Source organism: Schistocerca nitens, chromosome 9 (genome assembly GCF_023898315.1).
Source record: "Schistocerca nitens isolate TAMUIC-IGC-003100 chromosome 9, iqSchNite1.1, whole genome shotgun sequence".
In the NCBI taxonomy this organism is placed as follows: domain Eukaryota; kingdom Metazoa; phylum Arthropoda; class Insecta; order Orthoptera; family Acrididae; genus Schistocerca; species Schistocerca nitens.
The window spans coordinates 257,823,119-257,840,412 of NC_064622.1; the positions used below are offsets into that span (position 1 = coordinate 257,823,119).

At 43.2% G+C, this 17,294-nt stretch overlaps 1 protein-coding gene and 1 pseudogene across 1 annotated transcript in view; both read right to left on the reverse strand.

Moving 5' to 3' along the window:
* Nucleotides 1-17,294, reverse strand: part of LOC126204170 (uncharacterized) — a 114,744-nt gene that overhangs the window by 25,913 nt on the left and 71,537 nt on the right. The gene's annotated exons all lie outside the window — the stretch shown is intronic.
* On the reverse strand, nt 14,633-14,750 carry LOC126204555 (5S ribosomal RNA; annotated as a pseudogene).

Sequence of the window (17,294 nt, forward strand, 5' to 3'; positions counted from 1 at the left end):
GGAACCTCTTCATCTACATCTACATCTACATCTACATCGACATCTACATTTATACTCCTCAAGCCACCCAACCGTGTGTGGCGGAGGGCACTTTACGTGCCACTGTCATTTCCTCCCTTTCATGTTCGAGTTGCGTATGGTTCGCAGGAAGAACGACTGCCGGGAAGCCTCCGTGTGCGCTCGAATCTACCTAATTTTACATTCGTGATCTCCTCGGGAGGTGTAAGTAGGGGGAAGAAATATATTCGATACCTCATCCAGAAACGCACCCTCTCGAGACTTGTACAGGAAGCTACACCGCGATGCAGAGCGCCTCTCTTGCGGATTCTGCCACTTGAGTTTGCTAAACATCTCCGTAACGCTATCACGCTTACCAAATAACCCTGTGACGAATCGCGCCGCTCTTCTTTGGATCTTCTCTATCTCCTCTGTCAACCCGACCTGGTACGGATCCCACACTGATGAGCAATACTCAAGTATAGGTCGAACGAGTGTTTTGTAAGCCACCTCCTTTGTTGATGGACTACATTTTCTAAGGACTCTCCGAATGAATCTCAACCTGGCACCCGCCTTACCAACAATTAATTTTATATGATCATACCACTTCAAATCGTTCCGTAAGCATACTCCCAGATATTTTACAGTAGTAACTGCTACCAGTGTTTGTTCCGCTATCACATAATCATACAATAAAGGATCCTTCTTTCGCAATAGATTACATTTGTCTATGTTAAGGGTCAGTTGCCTCTCCCTGCACCAATTGCCTATCCGCTGCAGATCTTCCTGCATTTCGCTGCAATTTTCTAATGCTGCAACTTCTCTGTATACTACAGCATCATCCGCGAGAAGCCGCATGGAACTTCCGACACTATCTACTAGGTCATTTATATATATTGTGAAAAGGGAAATACAGAAGCGTCCGATCTTACCCGTCGGCTTTGACCCATGACGTCACAAATACCGCGGAAACGACCATAAACAACAATTCCAATATGGCGGATATAAAAACATCGAATACGTATTGTAAACACTGAAATACACAAGTTTCACAAAAAGCCTAATGACTGTAACGGGACAAGCGTGGGAAATTGGGGGTTTTTGGGTGGGGAGAAACTAAATATGTCGTTATGCGGTGGGGGGAGTCTGCAGTGCTCCCCCATCACCCCACAGGCTTCATTAGTGTCAAATCAATATTTTCGAATCATAGGCGGCCGCTGCCGCGGCCGCATTCCAAAAAAAAAACTCCCAACCTAACCTCAAGTGGGCTACGCTACAGATCAATATGTTCATCAAATTGCTTCATATTACGTATACATGTTCTTTAAACAAGAGTACATCAAACCATGTATTAGGTTTTCCGCGCCGTAATGACGTCACACACCACAACACGCTTACGTCACGGGTCAAAGCCGACGAGTAAGATCGGACCTTTCTGTTGACCCGTGAAAAGCAATGGTCCCATAACCCACTCCTGTGGCACGTCAGACGTTAGTTTAACGTCTGTAGACGTCTCTCCATTGAGAACAACATGCTGTGTTCTGTTTGCTAAAAACTCTTAAATCCAGCCACACAGCTGGTCTGATATTTCGTAGGCTCTTACTTTGTTTATCAGAATCTTCTGAAATAAATTCGCTGAAGAATGGGTAGTCGTAGCCGTAGTAATAGACACAGACTGCGGAAGAGACATTCAGTAGTTACCCTTCTTTCACACAGATCGTCGAGACGCTGTGTGAAACGTACATAAAGAGCGTTAGTTTCTTTCCTGTGACGACAGCACGAAACCCGGGCGTGCACGGCATTTCGCAAAACGTCAAAGTGCAGTCACGCCCTTGGCGAAGGCTTATTTATGAGGTGCATTCAAAACTAACTATTGTTACGGAGGTGAGGCGACCAGCTGACATTTGGGCGGAATGGGGACGCGAGAAGATATTAATAGTCGGCGGTGACCATCACCGGAGACCTAGTCTAACTCAGGACGGCGTCACGAACCGTGACGTCGGAAGGGAAGGCCGTGAACGCGAGGCAGCGGCCCGCAGGCCACGAACTTGTGTCACAACAGACCACAATTAAACTGGAGCCTCCTTAGCCGTCGGCAGTGCCGACGCTTGGGGACCTAGTAATCGCGAAGAACGGAAATTTCAAAGAGCTTCTTAAGATACATTTACACAGGCAACAAAAACAGCATATTACCGACAATTTAGAACAGCAGTATTGCCAGCCCATTTGTTCGGCAACATTTTTGTGTTGCCTGACGATGCGACAATACACTTCTGTGCCCAGAGTTAGCAAGGAAACTTTTGTGGGTGCGTCCCTTTACAAGTAAGCAAAATGCCTCCGAAAATTTAACTTGTGAAATGATTCTGGATTCATATCTTTTCCAGGACGCTGAACCACGATTCTGAATGCATCATTCAGAAGAAAATTACCTGTGTAAAATTATACATCGGTTGCAATCAGACTGGCGATCACCATTCTGATTTTGGTTAGGTTAGGTTAATGTTTAACGTCCCGGCCACAACGAGGTCATTAGAGACGGAGCGAAAGCTCGGGTTAGGGAAGGATTGGGAAGGAAATCGGCCGTGCCCTTTCAAAGGAACCATCGCGGCATTTGCCTGAAACGATTTAGGGAAATCACGGAAAACCTAAATCAGGATGGCTGGAGACGGGATTGAACCGTCGTCCTTCCGAATGCGAGTCCAGTGTGCTACCACTGCGCCACCTCGCTCGGTCTGATTTTGGCCACTGGTGACTTACAGAGAAGTCTGATGCTCCTCTTAAATATCTACTTCTCACCGATATGCCTCTTACAAGGGAACGGTCCAGACCAACACGTCGAAACATGTCCTCATTTCTTTACATAGAAAGAATACACCCAAAGAAAGACACGGTCAAAATTTCAAGCTCTAAGATGCACTGAAATTATTTTTTTAATGTTGACAATTGCCAAATTCCTATCTCTGCAGTTGGGTGGAGGAATGTAGAGTGCAAACATTGGTTTGCTTCTTTCAGTCTCACTGTGAACTGTATAAATGGAAGAAAGACGTACACGAACTAATAAATATGCGCCAAAACGAAACTCGTGAAAGTGCGAAAGAAAAACTATTCCAAAGTTTTGCTGTTGAACTACTCGTGAGAGGCAACACATCGCTGTCGACGGAGGTCTGTGGGACCCGGAATCGTAAGTGACATGAACATGGATGATTTAAGGGTTTCTTTGATCTCATTAAGCAGACCCAAGAAATAATGCAGTGCACGAGGTTGCAAAGCTATGAAGTTTATTTCAAGCAAACATGATAGCAGATGCCAGTAATTCATGGCTTACATGAAGATTAGTTTGCTCTTACCCCCAGATCTAACGCCGCTCAGTCAGACTTCTTGAAAGAATTGCGAGCAAATACGTTTCATCCTGGATATGTGTGTCACGTGACACTGCTCAACACTACGCTCTCTCGTCAGGGGCGATCGCGCACTGGGCCGGTAAGGGCAATACAAGTAACTGTCGTAAACGGTTCTTTGTGCAGCAGAACCGAGTAATTTAACAATTTTTAAAAACTACTTGCAGTGCGCCTTGGCATCTAAAATGTTGACAGCGAATTTCTTTCGTTGTATTTTTCCTGCATAAAATATTTCAGGGTGGGGTTCGACATGTCGGATTCGAACCTTTCCTTGTTAGTTCCAGGCGTTTGCTACTCTCTGGTGGAAGGACTTGAGCATTTCATTAAATTTGTGTCAAATAGCAATTAATTGTTAATGGTAATATTTTATTGGAGTTCACTACTTCAGTGATATTAGCATGAATTTGTTTAATGTGATACAACTACACGAGCAACTTTTTACTTGTAAACTTATTAAAATAGGTACCCGTATCAAAGTTTTACAGGCCCTTAGTCACCAACATATCGTATAACACCTTGTCCGCGAAATGGAACTCCCAGAATACCCTTACCTGCACCAGTTGTGTTGAGAGTCCGAATGGAGTCTATTGCCTGACGAATCTCTGTAACAGTTCTGAAGCCAATGCCGTATAATGACATATAATGCTTCCTTCAATTCAGGAATAAGTTGCAGTGACAAGGGCGTAAGCCAGGGGAGTCTGGTGGGTGGTACAGTACTTCCCAGCCTTATCGATCGAACAAATTAGTCACGACTTGCACTATTTGCGCCCCAGCATCGTCCTGCAAAATGATGGGCGAGCACTCCAGAAAGTATCGCCGCTTCTTTCCCTAAGCTGTTCACTTTAGGAAGACAGCCTGCGACCTGCTTGGAGAAAGGAGAGAAGGCTACTGTCTTCGTCGCGCATTGTAATATTTGCATGTCAGTGGCAAAGAAGTCATGAAGGATTGCAATATAGAAATTTAATAATAAGGGAACCAAGCCTGATCCCTGCGGGAGTTCTCTGCTAGTTTCTCTGTGGAGTTCCTTACTGCAAAGTGATTGTCTTCTTACTGCTCAAAAAGCCTACTGTAAGTTGGAGTTTCTCCAATTTTTTTCACTAAGACTAACAAGTCGTACGCTTTAATCAAATCTACGAACGCAACCACTACACAATTATTGCGAGAGAAGTTTAGTTGTATCTCAGCAACTGAACGCAAAATAATTTCAGTTGTCCTTTTTCCTTTTCGAAAGCAAAGTTGCTTATCCGTAATATTTTCATGTTTTCACACCATCATTCTAAGCGCCGTTTAACAATGCTTTCCATTACCTTTGCCGAACACGATGGTAATGTGACAGGCCGATACTATTCGGGTTTATCTAATGTTTTTCCAGATTTGTGGATGGAGACGACACCACATATTTTCAGCGAGTCAATGTTGATCTTTAGTGTCCACTTTTTTAATTTTATTTTTTTAGCCAGGCTTCTGACCGGTTTGATACGGCCCGCCACGAATTCCTCTCATGCGACGCGACGCTCTTTCCTCTCCTGTGCCAACCCGTCTTCAAACCTCAATTATTTTCTTGGATTTAATACGATGTCTTCCACTAGAGTTCCTATCCTCTACAGCTCCCTCTAGCATCATGGAAGTTATTCCCTGTTGCGATGTCCTGTCATCCTATCCCTCCCTACTGTGTTTTCTGTATATTCCTTTCCTCTTCGATTCTGTGGGGAACCTCCTCATTCCTTACCTTATCAGTACGCCTAATTTGCTGCATTCGTCCGTAACACCACGTTTCAAATGCTTCTATTCTCTTCCGTTCCGCTTTTCCCACGGTCCATGTGCTACTACCATACAATTCTGTGCTCCAAACCCATTTTCTCAGAAATTTCTTCCTAAAATTAAGGTCTATGTTTGATACTAGTAGACTTCTCTTGGACAAGAGTGCTCTTTTTGCAAGTACTAATCTGCTAGTGTCCGTACAGTACGGTAAATTTTGAGCAGCAGCAGTTTCCCTTTGTGTGGGATGTGTTGTAGCATTGGGTGGTCGATTATATGCGGCCCAAGTGCAGTACCCTTCCCTTGGAAGAGCACAATCTGGAGTTCTTCCAGAGAAAATGATTGTGCAATGACACTATTTTCCTCTTCATATTACGCCACACCTTCTTTGTCCATTATGTCAGGTTGTGCTTCCGCACACAAGAACGTTTCTAAATGTTCGGCGGATGATGAAGGTGTCTAGACGTCCATTGCAAGACCATTTCTTGCGTTCCCTGTCACGTTCCAAATCCTAGTTATTTGTGATTCTTTTCAGACTGTAGTGCCGAAAATTTGCCATTATTTTCGTTGTTTGTGCGGGAATATTTTCATGGCTGTAGCGTGTCCTTTTTAAGGGCAAGACAGTTCTTATCATAGACAAATTTTTGTATTTTCTCAGAGTCTCCCTTCGTTCCTTGAGGACTGTATCATATTATCAATCCCACCAAAAGGGCGAAAACCGATGAGTCGTTCGCTTACATTCTTTTTGAGGTATAGAGACTTCCGCTGTTTCATTGATTAGTGGTAGAAAGACACCACAGTCTCTTTCAGGATCATCAGTTTGGATGATGGATTCCAGTTCTTCTTCCAGTAGTGTTTCTTACCAGTTCCAATTGGCTTTATGTTCCATTTTCGGCTGAGTGTGTGTTTCACAGTATTCCTACATTGTGCGTTTATTATGATTTGAATTTCTAAGTGATTTTAAAGTATCCGGTATCACGTGCCATGTTGTTCCGGCGGACAGTTCAGGAGGTGCTATGCCCAGTTCCACTGCCGTCTGAACTTCATTAGGCTGGACGAGCAGTACTGAATGGAAGCTTGAGAAGCAAGAGTAAAGTGTGCGTTATGTTGTCGACAGCAAGTGTCGTGAACGAATGGAACAAGTTCGTTTGCGAACGGGACACACAAAGGGATATGTCGACTTTTGCACTGTTATGCAGATATTTTCAGTGCAATGCCGGTAAAGAAGCTAAGAAATCGAATTAAATGTAATTACTCTCTAACGAGCCACGGGATAATATGGGTTCCTTATTCCTAAATAGTCGCAATATATCCCTGAACTCCTCTGAAATTTTGCCGTTGGAGTTGTGGTCGAGCTGCATAGAACATTGGAAAGAAAGGGGGGGAGGGGTTGAGGAAATAAAATCTAAAGAAATTCTACAAAACTAAGGTTTATACTTAATGGCAGTGAGACTTGGACAAGAACAGCAGCAAATAAAAACGATGCGGCAATGAGGCTTTTAAGAAAAGTAGCTGACCACAGGACCAACGACCTTGCCGCAGTCGTAATACCGGTTCCCGTCAGATCACCGAAATTAAGCGCTGTCGGGATGGGATATCACTTGGATGGTTGATCATCCGGTCTGCCGAGCGATGTTGCCAAGCGGAATTCACTCAGCCCTTGTGAGGAAGTAGCGGCTCCGGTCTCGGAAACTGACATACGGCCGGGAGAGCGGTGTGCTGACCACATGCCCCTTCATATCCGAATTCAGTGACTCCTAGCCGGCCGAAGTGGCCGTGCGGTTAAAGGCGCTGCAGTCTGGAACCGCAAGACCACTACGGTCGCAGGTTCGAATCCTGCCTCGGGCATGGATGTTTGTGATGTCCTTAGGTTAGTTAGGTTTAACTAGTTCTAAGTTCTAGGGGACTTATGACCTCAGCAGTTGAGTCCCATAGTGCTCAGAGCCATTTGACTCCTATGGCCTGAGGATGACACGGCAGCCGGTCGGTACCCTCGGGCCTTCATGGCCGGTTCGGGAAGAGTTTAGTAGTTTAATAGCAACTGAAATGAAATGATAGTATGGCATTGTTGGCCGGGAGGCCCCATGAGGGGAAGTTCGGCCGCCGTATTGCAAGTCCTTTTTAGTTGACGCCACTTCGTCGACTTGCGAGTCAATGATGAAATGATGATGAAGAAAACACGACTGATTATAGTAGCCAACGTGTTTCCTGTTACTGTGCGGTCAACAGCAAATAATAAAACAAAATGTCCGCCATTTTTATTCTTCCGGAAATAAGACCCTATTACTGCGTGAGGAAATCATCTTATAACAGAAACATACACCATGCCCACGCCTTGAGGAAGGTCGCTGCTAGAGGCGCCACAACTGTAAGATTTCTAAACACTAATATCACAATTAGTGGCGGCCGCTTCGACCACCAAGCTGAGAGAAGGGCCCAAATAAGATTAGTATACAATGCTTATGACAGTAGCGATAACTGATATTGGGTAGAGAGTAGGAGTCAAGTGGGAGTAACAAATCGACTATTCCTTGAAACATGACGATGTGTTCTGGGATAAAAACCCTCCTTCAGCCAGGTTGTCCAGGTTGTAACTATTTTTTTACCAACGGACGATATTATGTACGATTTGATGTACATTCATTGATGTATTTTACACTTCATATTGTTCGAAGTGCTAACTGTAATTGCTATAAAGCCTGAAGATCCTTTTTAGTAGCTCAATCAGTGTCAAGATGGAAACTTGGCGCTGAAACCAGTAACGTGAATGTTGCATATTTTAAGCGATCGTGACATAATAAATTAGTATACAAAAATTCTTTTGGCCCCACTTCGGTTCAGCATTCCCTTGTTGGTTATTCGGCCTAAGCGAGTACTTGAAGCAAACTTAAAGCAATTTTTCAGTGCCGCCATAGTCAGGTAGTAATTTAAACTGTATTCTGGTGAAAAGAACTGTATTTAGATACCTTGCACAAGAATATACAAGACAGCACTGTTATTTGGTTACTAACACGTCAGAAAATTAAGGAAGTTTGTCATATTGCCCATTTCGACTCTTATGGTCTCCAGTGTCATATGACTCTAAAGTAACCAAGAATGCTTCTCTATTTTTGTGCAGAATTCAGTAGAATCTGTTTAAATCCATCTATTTGCACAAGTATCACGATACATAATGCTAAGTGGACTTGATATACGCAATAAAAATTCCTGTAAATACACAGCATCTGATAATGAGTCTGCAGTGACTAAATAGGTGGCTAATGGGACAGTATAAAATGACCGGCCGTAGTCTAAATACTGCACGAGTTTCATTGTTGATATCTCTGTGATCAACTAAACAACGTGGGTAGAAGGCCTCCAAAGTAGTGGAATTCATCAGGCAAAGGGATTAGTTTGCGAACTAATGAACATAGACACAATCAGAAAAACTGAAGGGACTACCGGAAGCCAATAGATTCTCGTGCGTCGCCGCACATTGCCAAGCCTAGTGTTTCACATTTGTTTTCTCCCCTGGGGGAACTCTCCCTCGTTGGGCTAACGACACACGTGGCCTTGTACTTGTTGACAGCCACGTTCCAATGTTTCATTTTCCGTATAGATAGGCGGAACGACAATCTTCCGTCGGCCAGTTACAACCCGAGTTCAAGGAATCGGCAATTACCAAATACACACAGCTACACTCTGGATTTTTAGGGGTCTGTGACAGCGAGCACGTAAACACCTCTCTGCATTAACGAATTAGTTTCATTTCTTTGTTAAAACTAGATGGTTAGGTGAACAGATCTGAATTTTTGTACACGGCGCTTCTCAGCAAACAATTGTGCTCTAATGAAGCGCTATACGACCGCTACTGTTAACAATATACAGGGTGTTCAAATAGTCTCTCCACAGTGCCGTATGATTCTTAGCCGGGCGTACCGTATGCCGCAGTTAATATACCGAAATGAAACTCAGTGCAATACAAGTTATTAATTTATTGAATATTCGTTTTTACTTACAAATTTTCACATTAAATGTTGAAAGTGTCCCCCCTGTTGCTGAATACACAATTCAGTTGTCTAATCACGTTTTCAAACACAATCTGTAACATTTCTTCTGTAACATAAGCAGCGAAAGTGGATATTGCAGTTTCCAATTCATCGATGGATTCTGGACTGTTTTTATAGACAGTTGCTTTCGCTTCATCCCAGAAGAAAAAGTCAGATGGTGTTAGGTCAGGCGATCGTGGAGGCCAAAGTCCCTGTGAAATTATGCGATCACCAAAAACATCAGCAAGCAGTGACACTGAAACGCGAGCCGTATGCGAGGTTGAACCATCTGGTTGAAAATAACCGTTCAGTATTTCACTTAACACAAGTTCTCCTATGAATGGGTACAGAATATCACTGCAGTATAGTTGTGCGTTTATTGTTTCGTTGAAAAATATGAGACCCACAATCCGACGTCTAGAAATTGCAATCCAAACTCCTATTTCCACAAATTGAAACAGCCGGCCGAAGTGGCCGTGCGGTTAAAGGCGCTGGAGTCTGGAACCGCAAGACCGCTACGGTCGCAGGTTCGAATCCTGCCTCGGGCATGGATGTTTGTGATGTCCTTAGGTTAGTTAGGTTTAACTAGTTCTAAGTTCTAGGGGACTAATGACCTCAGCAGTTGAGTCCCATAGTGCTCAGATTCATTTGAACCATATGAACCAAATTGAAATGGTTCCTCATGAATACACAATGGATTTGCAGTACGCCACATACGAGAATTTTGCGAGTTCATGTACCCGGATAAATGAAACCACGCCTCATCAGTGAAAAACGTTTCATACAGAATATCCCATTATGTTGAACGAAATTTTTGAACCCTTGACAATAATGCAGTCTCTTGGCGTGATCAGTATTTTTCAGTTGTTGCACAACTGTCACTTTGTATGGGAAAAGTTCTAATTTTTCCCTTACAGCTGTGTGGGCCTGGGCGAGTTTGCGACTGGCTTATTCGGACTCATGGACATTTTATCGGAAATATCGAGTAGTTTATCCTCAGACAAAACGCTAGGACTACCACTTCTCGGTGCATCTGTCACTGAACCCGTACTTCGAAATTTGTTAATCAAATCTCGCACAATATCGCGATGTGTGTTGTCTCCGGGAAAACTGAATTAAATGTTTGACGAACTGTGTATTTGCCGCCAGCTTTGAACACTAGTTCGACTAAAAACAAACGTTCTTCAATGGTTAGTATTTAACAGTGACAAAAACGAAACAAACGAGCAAAGAAACTAAACTTAAACGTTCACGTCAACACTTAACGACACACACCAACGATACTACTGACGCTGGCTGAGATACACGAAACAGTAGAATGTTGGGGGAGTCCACTTGTAGGGAAGTAACCCAGGCAGGCGAACAATCATACGGCACCCATGGCTAACAACCATACGGCACTGCGGAGAGACTTTTTGAACACCCCGTACAAGAAGAACAAGGACTCCACAACAAATTTTTAGAGGTTGTTCAGGGATACTGCTGCAGATCAATAAGATAATTGTGAGTTACTAGCTTTGTTACCGCAGTCGCACTTGTTTGAATGAAATACCTTCACAATAATTAAGATTCATGCAGCATGTAAAAACCGAACTTACAAACACAACACAGAGTCAGCTTACCTTCTATTACGAACGTGGGTGCACTGAGCGACTGTGATATGATTTATAAATGATAGAGTACAGCAATCATTCGTCCTTTTTTGGATGGTTTTATTTGGCAAATCCAGATATCGGCTAGTGCCTAGCCATTATCAATGGAATATTTTCTAGTCTCAATGCATGTCAGTTCCCTGTTGTTCGGGTAGTATTCAAAGAACTGTGACTGACGCCAGAACAACAGGGAACTGACGTGCTTTGAGACTAGAAAGTAGAGCATTGATAATGGCTAGGTACTAACAAGGGAACCTCCCCATCGCACCCCCCTCAGATTTACTTATAAGTTAGCACAGTGGATAGGCCTTGAAAAACTGAACACAGATCAATCGAGAAAACAGGAAGAAGTTATGTGTAACTATGAAAAAAAGGCAAAATATACAAACAGAGTAGTCCATGCGCAAGATACGCAACATTAAGGAACAGTGAGCTCAGGAGCACCGTGGTCCCGTGGTTAGCGTGAGCAGCTGCGGAACGAGAGGTCCTTGGTTCAAGTATCCCATCGCATGAGAATTTTACTTTCTTTATTTTGGCAAAGTTATGATCTGTCCGTTCGTTCATTGCCGTCTCTGTTCACTGTAAGAATCAACCGAAAACATTTGATCGCAAGGTCATAGGTCAACCTATTCCTCCAAAGGAAAACACGTCTGATATATTATATACGACACTGGTGACAGCATGTGCGTCACATGACAGGAATATGTTGTCGACCCACCTAACTTGGCGAATGGGTAAAAAGATTCTTCTACCTTGCCCGATTTAGCTTTTCTTGTTTAGGTGTAGCGTCCCCATACTACGGCGCAGCTACTTCGCATCGGAGTGACGGATAGTAATTGTCTGAAAATAAAAAAATTAAAATTTTCACATAAGGAAAGATTTGAACCAAGGACCTCTCATTCCGTAGTTGTTCACGCTAACCACGGGACCACGGTGCTCCTGAGCTCACGGTTCCATAATATTGCCTATCTTGTACATGGACTACTCAGTTTCTATATTTTGCTTTTTTTTCATAGTTGCACATAACTTCTTCCTGTTTTCTCGATTGATCTGTGTTCAGTTTTTCAAGGCCTATCCACTGTACCAACTTATAACTAAATCTGAGTGGCATGCGATGGGGAGGTTCCCTTGTAAGAGAAATCTGGCAATGCCAAATAAAACCTGGAAAAAAGGCTGACTGATTGCTGTGCTATATTGGACTGTGAAAACAACACCGAGTAACTTCAGAGCCCGCAGATGCAAAAGTATGGTCATGCTGTTGTCGTCGGTGACGGTACAGCTCACTATGCCACGTCTAGTGGTTAATGTTGCTACCTCTGGATCACGGGGTCCCGGGTTCTATTCCCAGTCGGGTTGGGGATTTTATCTGCCCGGGGGCTGGATGTTTGTGTTGTCATCGTTTCATCATCATCCTCAACATTCATGACAGTGGCTAGATTGATGCTGAAAAAAATTGGACTGTGAAAAAACTGAGACTTTGTACAGGCGCTGATGACCGCGCAGTTGAGCGCCCCAAAAACCCAACATCATCATCATCATCATCATCATCAGTGTGCTTCGCTGTGTCGTTCCTCTATGGTATTTAGTGAATCCATACACGAGATGCGCATGGCCAATTGTCATCAGAAAACCTGTGCGTAGTACTCCTTTTTACCACTGCTAACGCACAGCTAACGCTACCGAAAAAATAAATCCTAGATAGAGCCAAGCAGTAATGAACGCAAACTCAGAGGGCATTACTGTTGTCATCAGCAGCTACCCTGAGCGAAGGGAAGCAAGACATTGAGCACATACCCTAGACATTTGCTCAAGTGTCCACTATTTTCAGTGCAATACACATAGAAAGGTTACTGGACAAGAAAATGAAGGGAAATGCAATAACTCTGTAAATAAATGACCGAGAGTATAACGTCCGAACCTCCATAATGTTACTCGAAAGACTACAGAGTTATCTTTAACAACGTAGTGACGCCGGAGGACCGTAGCGAATTGCGAGAAGATGTGCAGACTATCATCAATTTTGTCACCCCCAACGTCGACAATAATTTTTCATGCAAAACCATACAACGTTTTCGTCGTCTGCAAAAATAGTTATTTTGAATGTAACAGGCCAAAACATTTTTGATATTGAATTACTAATATTTGATTTGTTTCTTTTATGTTTTCAGTTTAAGGCGATATTATGCCGTCCAGAGGTTGCATAAATCCACCAGATTTGCTACGTGTGAGGCTATGTAACCGATAGAAAACGTATGACTACACTTCCGTACAAAAACGGGGATACTGTTAATTTATGGGCACCACAGTTAATGTTTGACATGTGCATGCAACTTGCGTGGTTGGATAATGAAGGCGAAGAAAAACAACCATCTGGCACTCGGATTTCCTTTGATATGGCTTGAGTGAAGCAACCACACTACAGATGGTTATTTCTGTTGTCAAATGTCACCGGATTTTCCTACATTAGTGTCGCTACATTCTCAAAGATGACTCTGTCGTCTGCGAGCAGCATTACGGAAGTTCTGACGTTATACACTCGATCATTTATATACAGAATTATTACATTTCCCTTTAGTTTCTTGCGCAATTACCTTTTTAAGTGTATTGCACTGAAAATAGCGCACAACAGTGTGTTTGTAAAGTATCCAGCCGTTCCACTGGTTTCTAAACCAATCCCACGCGATCCCGTCGCTTGGCCAGTACCGGTTAACACTCACAGAATATTGAGGTGATGAAGAAACGAAGGAAGAAAGTTCTCTTTCATCTTCCAGCAACGTATCAGGTCCTGACTACCAGTATTGAAAAAGACATTCATTTAGTGAACAACGCTGATGTAACGTCGTACTGAACCTGGCACTAAGAAAGGTTCAAGTTGAACTGCACGATGCACGCCTTGAAGAATTTAATTTGCTTGCGTCCGGTATAATAACCTAATATCATCGTAACAGACAAATCAGAATGCAGCCAGAAAATAAAAACGTCCTTCATGTGCCCTTGATTGACGGTGACAAAGTTATCATACCATCTCTGCACATGAAATTGCGCAACTAGTTTTCAGTGTTGAATCACGCGAAAGTGTGAAGTGTGTCCATAGGTCAACAAATAACGAAGGAAATTACTGACACCCACTTCCGGGAGCCTTTGGATAATACTGAAATAAATGTACGGATGCCGTCCAAATCATTTGTAGCTAATTTCCGTCGAAAGTATAAATCTGCTGACTACGTAAATGTTGTGCAGAAGTGCTTCACTGCGTACAAACAGCATGTCTCTAAAAATTCATCTTCTCGACTCACATCTTGACTTCTTCCCTGAAAACCTAGGTTCAGTCGTGGTGAGCGTTTTTGGCAGGAAATATCGGTGATAGGGAGTCGTGGTATCAGGATCGTTGGAGCTCAGCGACGTTGACTGATTACTGCTGGCTGCTTCACCGTAGTTCGCGCAGAACTGGCAACTGACTCTGAACGTAGATATAAATGTGAAGTATTCAGTACAGAAAGGTGAGGAGATCAACTATTGTTCTGTTATAATACTGGCAAGAACTCGCTGGAAGCACTAAAAACTAAAAAAAAAAAAACCATGAAGGCCCAACGGTACTGACCGACCACAGTGTCATCTTCAGCCCATAGGCGTCATTGGATGCGGATATGGAGGGGGGGGGGGGGGGGGGGCATGTGGTCAGCACACCGCACACCGCTCTCCCGGCCGTATGTCAGTTTCCGAGACCGGAGCCGCTACTTCACAATCAAGTAGCTCCTCACATTGCCTCGCAAAGGCTGAGTGCTGAGTGCACCCCGCTCGCCAACAGCGCTTGGCAGACTGGATGGTCACCCATCCAAGTGCTAGCCCAGCCCGACAGCGCTTAACTTCGGTGATCTGACGGGAACCGGTGTTACCACTGCGGTAAGGCCATTGGCCACTGGAAACACTAACTACCGTAAAATATCTAGAAGTAACGAGACGCAGCGCCCTAAACTCGAATGCAAACGTTGAGCGAATGGTAGGAAAAGTAGACGTAAGGCTGAGATTCAGTGAGAGAATCTTATGCAAATGCAATCCACCCACGAAGTAAGTTACTTACAAAACACTTGGTCGGTTGATACTTGTCTCATCAGTCCAGGGCCCATATCATGTTGTATAAATAGCTGAGAGAGAGAGAGAGAGAGAGACAGAGAGAGAGAGAAGCAACGAAGAGCGACGCTTTCTGTCGCGGTATCGTTCAGTCAGTGTAAGAGCATTACGGAGATGCTTAAACTCCATTGGCAGGCGCTACAAGAGAAGCACTGTGCAACATACAGTGGTTCAAAACTGAAATTCCGAGAGAATACGTTCTGGGGAGAGACAGGCAAATTTCCTCCTACATGCACCTCGGTAAGTCATCACAACGAAAAGAGTACGAGCAAAAATGCTAATATAGACGTTCACAGAAAACCTTCTTTTCCAAGCGCTATTGTTCCCCAGCGCCATTCGCGAATGAGACATGGAATAGGGAGAAAGAAATACCTTCCGCCACAGACCCTAAGGTGGACTGCCGAGTGTGGATGAAAATGTAGATGCTATGTATCTGAAGGCGGCAGATAATTTGTAAATGACAGAACCGTCAGTCCATTGAACATAACATTAGTGCAAGATAAGGTGCTCTGAAACCAAGTATAATGCCATGTGATTACATAGGCACACAGTTGAAGGTTTTCTCGTCTCTGTGTAATTATTTCCACGAGTTTAATGTCAAATACACGAAAACGAGCTGTTCGAAGCTAACTTACGAATAAGGTTCTAAACGACGAGCCGCGTGGGTTAACCGCGTGGTCTTAGGCGCCTTGTCACGGTCCGCGCGGCTCCCCCCGTCGGAGGTTCGAGTCCACCCTAGGGGATGGGTGTGTGTGTTGTCCTTACCGTAAGTTAGTTTAAGTTACAATAGGTAGTGTGTAAGCTTAAGGACCTATGACCTCAGTAGTTTGGTCCCATAAGACCTTAACACAAATTCCAATTTTTCTAAGCTAGGGTGCATCGTGGCAGTAAGAGTGAACGTAATATTGAAGCGATCAGTTGCGTGTTGAAGCGGTCTTAAGGGTATAACTACATTTTAATGTTAGGTACAGTCTAATCTTTTTGCATTGACCAAAAACATTTGATGGTTAGGAAAAAATGCGGATGAATGAAAGATATAGCAATCATAAAATTGACGGAGATGCCATGTCGTTTGAAGACGGCAATTATAAAAAGTGATGAGAACTGAAAGGAGAAATGAGGGTTAAGATTTAACGATCTACAAGGTCATTACAATATATATATATATATATATATATATATATATATATATATATATATATATATATATATATATATATAGTCGCATGGCTCTTTGGAAAAAATAAACAAAACATCACGGCTTAGCCGCAGATGACTTGGCAAAACTGGAGAAAACCTGAACTATGACTGAGCGAACTGGGATTCGAATATGAGGCTAGTGTTTAACATATTGCACTGCTGGTTCATTAAGCGGGCTTTGTTCAATACAGGATTGTCTACTTCACAAATCTTAGCGCGTACAGTCTAGATCTGGATGTTTGAATAATGCAGCGTTGTCCCCTCAGTTAAATAGAAATTGCCATACCCGAATAAACTTTCCAGTGAGGTATTTTTATACTGGATGGCAAACTTAAAATCGCCTCCCATAAAAATTTGTGGCTGGGGTTCCCTTCAGTAAAAACAACATAAACTGAATCCATCTGAAAAGAACGAAATTGTGAATCACAGTCCGCCCAGCGGCCTGCACATGGGAGAGGAACAAGAGACTCGATGAAATTGAACACTTAACACGTAACACCAGATAAACGGCAGTGAGATAATTGAGAACCAGAACGGGGACATTTACTACTTATTTTTCTAGTATGTAATTGTTTTAAGATCTGGACAAAATGGTTCAAATGGGTCTGAGGACTATGGGACTTAACATCTGAGGTCATCAGTCCCCTAGAACTTAGAACTACTGAAACCTAACTAACCTAAGGACATCACACACATCCACGCCCGAGGCAGGATTCGAACCTGCGACCGTAGCGGTCGAGTGGTTCCAGACTGAAGCGCCTAGAACCGCTCGGCCACCCATGTCGGCAAGATCTGGACAATGTGGATAGAGTTACGAGGTAATGGATACACATGCAAAATTTCGTTGAAAGGAACTGGAAACTTGGGGAAGATAGGAGAACACAAGGTACGTAAGGTATTGTAGACATGATTTACAGTCCTTCTTATTCACATCTATACAGTATCTTTTTCTTCAACAAAATCTTCCTACAGGAGAGTTATATCTGAAGATGATTGTTTATAAAACCGGAACTGGGTATGAGAAAGTTTATGAACTCGATGCAGAAGATCAACAAAATATTCATCTAATAGAAAAAATGATCGCGTTTTTCGTCTCACAAAAATATATTCGTAGGAGTTGGTGATACTGT